Source organism: Tupaia chinensis, unplaced genomic scaffold, assembly GCF_000334495.1.
Source record: "Tupaia chinensis unplaced genomic scaffold, TupChi_1.0 Scaffold144482_1, whole genome shotgun sequence".
NCBI classification, from domain to species: Eukaryota; Metazoa; Chordata; class Mammalia; order Scandentia; family Tupaiidae; genus Tupaia; species Tupaia belangeri.
In genome coordinates, this window is record NW_006204341.1 from 2,482,767 (window position 1) to 2,486,336 (window position 3,570).

Here is a 3,570-nt window from a genome sequence, read left to right on the forward strand (position 1 = left end):
AATAAAATTGTTGAATTTGAAAAAAAAAAAAAAAACAAAAAACAGAAATATACTTACCTGTATTTGAGACACCAAAAATCACTTAGTGGAGTTAAAAACATTCACTTACAAGAACACTGTTTTGATGTTTAATAAGCTTTAATTTGGTTAGGAATCTTTTATTTTGTGATATGCACACATATAACACTTTTTAGAGAAATGATTTTTCATTCATTTGAAACTCATGTTAACTCTTAGAACATATAAAGAAACCCTTGAGATTAAAAAACCAAGTTGGAAATCACTGTGCCTCAAAATGCAACAGCAAGTGAAAAGTCAACCTGCACAATAGGTGGGAATACTTATAAATCATTTATCTGGTAAGAGATGTAAACCCAGGGACCAGCAGTTGGCGTAATGGCTATGTTGCTGGACTCCCATGTAGACAATTGCTTTTCAAGTCCCGGACCCGGCAGCTTAAACTCATGCCAGGCACATGTGTGTATATGCCCAAGATCCCAAGAGGATAATGGAGAAGGGATTATGGCGTGGCCATCCCTCTGGGGGGTAATTTCTCACTTTCTGTCTCTCTGTCTCTCTGTCTTTCTGGCGGGAGCAAATGCCCTATTCTGGCGGGACCAAATGCCCTATAACAAAAACCCCTAAAAAAAAAAAAAAAAAAAAAGAGAGAGAGAGCTCTAAACCCAGGTATATAAGCAACTCAATGCTCAATGATAAAAAGACAACCCAATTACAAATGGGCAAAGGATCAAAACAGACATTTCTCTCATGAAAATATACAAATGTCCAATAAATGCATGAACAGATGATTAACCTCATTACTTATTAGAGAAATGCCAATCAAAACCAAAATGGGGCTAGCCCCATGGCTTAGTGGTTAAGGGAGCTAGTCTCACATGGCTGACCACATGTTTTGAATCCTGGCCCTGGTGGCTTGCAAAACATAACAGGTCCATGTTCTTCCATGCCCAAAATCCCGAAAGGAAAAGATGGAGGAGAAGAAATTGCATCATGACCATGCCACAATAGGGAGTGCTTTCTCCCTCTTCCTCTTGTTTTCTCTCTGTCTCTATCTTTCTCTCTAGTGAGCACACATATTCTGGAGCAAATTAAAAAAAAATAATGGGATATCACTTCACTATCACCAAGACTATTAGAATAAAAAAGATGACAGTAACAAATACTGACAAGGATGTGGACAAATTGGAACTCTCACACATTACTGGCAGGGATGTGAAATGATGCAGCCACTTTAGAAAACAGTCTGGCTTATAAATCCAAGAGAAACTAAAACATATGTGTACACAAACACATGTATTTGAATGCTCATAGTAGTATTATTCATAATAGTCAAAGAGTAGAAACAGCCCAAATGTCTATCAAGTGAAAACTAAATAAAGACATGGTACAATCATACAATGGAATATTATTCAACCATAAAAAGGAATTAAGTACTGACACGTACTATAATATGGATGAACCTTAACATCATGCTAAATGAAAGAAGCTAGTCACAAAACACCACACATCATGTTATTCCACTTATATTAAATGTCCAGAATAGTCAAATCTAAAGAGACAGAAAACAGATGAATGCTTGTCAGGACCAATGGAGAGGGAAATAGAGGACTGGAGTATGATGGCTTATGGGTATGGTATTCATAGGCTAATACAAATGCTGAAAAATGCATTGTTATAATGATTGCACAGCTCTTTGACTATACTAAAAACAGTTTATACTAAAGTGTTTATTTTATATGCTAAAACAAATTATACACTTTAAAAAGAGACCAGATGGTGGCACAATAGTAGAACATGATGCTCTACCAGGCAATCTCATGTGGAAACGTTCGCAGTTCAAATCTAGAGACGTCCTTGAGTATGAATACACATCTGCCCATAATCCAGGGCTAACTGAAGGCTGGAGGTGAATTATGACATCAATTGGAGGTGCATCAGTTGGAGATTCTGTCTCTCTGTCTCTCTTTCATAGAAAAAATAAACTATTTTTTAAAAGGGTAAATATTTTGCTATGTAAATTATGTCTCAATTTTAAAACTAAAAAAATTAAATCAATATTTTTATCTTTTACCTTTTTCAGTGAATCTGACCTTTTTTTTCCATTTTTAAAGAGAGGGGTCTTTCTATGTTATGATCCTCCTGCTTCAGCCTTCTGAGTAGCTGGATTACAGACATGTGCTACCATGCCTGGCTATTAGGTTAGACCAGGAATCACACTAACCCTCCCATGTGGACCCAACCTATGCTGCACAGCATCTTAGCACTACACACCACCTGAATTTTCTTTCTTTGATAGGAAAAGACAAAGGATCCTATGGCATATGCCACTCACTGCACTTAGCTTTTTAGGGTGGGCTGAGAATAGAAAGTGGGTCTCCCATGTGGCCTTAGCCTGCTGAGTAGCAGCATCTACCAGTGAGCACCATTGCGTATAGGCCTGTTTTTTTGTTTTAAATCAAGTAAACAAGTGGACTAAGAATAATAGTAAACTTATTTTAAGGACCCATACATATGTGAGAATGTTTAAGGAAGGGAGGGAGGTCTGTGAAAAGTAATCCAATTGTATCTATCTATTGAACAGTCACTTTTAGTATTATTTTTTAATTTGATCAGAAAGAGACAAAGATAAAGACAGAGAGAGGGAAAGTGAGAATGCAAATTACCAGGTCCAGGACTTGAACTACGGTTGGCTAGGAGTCCAGTGTCTTAAACACCACACCACCTGCCAGCCCAAATCACTTTCAACAGCAAAACATCTCACGATCTATATTTGCGCAATTGCAGTAACTCCTATAACAATTTATTCATAACCAATAGCTATACATTGTTTATATATACATATCTTCCCTTCCCTAATCACTGCAACCATTGCCTCTACCTCCGCCTTTTCTGCTATCTTTACTTCTCATCTGTTTATCTTCCTTGTTTATGGCTAATTAGAAAGCAGGAAATTTTTTCCCCTCTTTTTCTCTCTCCTAGGTTCCAGTACTGTGGAATCAAAGTAACAGAATCATAAAAGCTAGACTGGACAGCACTTTTTTTTCTCTTTTAGGTTTTTGCTAGAGACGAGAGGGGAAAGTGAGAAAGCACCCCCTAGGGGAGATGGCCATGCTGCAATCTCTTCCCTTCCATTCTCCTCTCAGAATTCTGGGCATACACTCACACGCATCCAGCATGATCTTCAAGCCACCAGGTCCAGGACTAGCGAGGATGATCTCAAAGCCACCAGGTCCAGGACTAGAACCGCAGTTGGCCATGTGGTGATCCAGGGCCTTAACCACCACACCACCTGCTGGTCCCTGGACAGCAATTTCAATATAGTCCACAGATGTTCATCTGTATTCTACGTATAACTTGACTGGCAGAGAACTCACTTCCTCCTCAGACGGCCCAGCCCATTTTAGAGCAACTTAATTTTTGTCAAGTTTGTCCTTGGAGAACTATATGTGAAACATATACAACAAACACTCATATTATGTTAGGATGACAGATTTGGGCGCCGAGCGAGCGAGGCAGCGGCGGGCGGAGTAGGCCCTGCGTCGGCCCACC

At 39.0% G+C, this 3,570-nt stretch overlaps 1 protein-coding gene across 1 annotated transcript in view; it reads right to left on the reverse strand.

Annotated features, from left to right (window-relative positions):
- The window catches only part of DIAPH2 (diaphanous related formin 2), a gene marked incomplete at its 5' end in the record, with an annotated part of 1,076,033 nt that overhangs the window by 964,673 nt on the left and 107,790 nt on the right, over window positions 1–3,570 (reverse strand).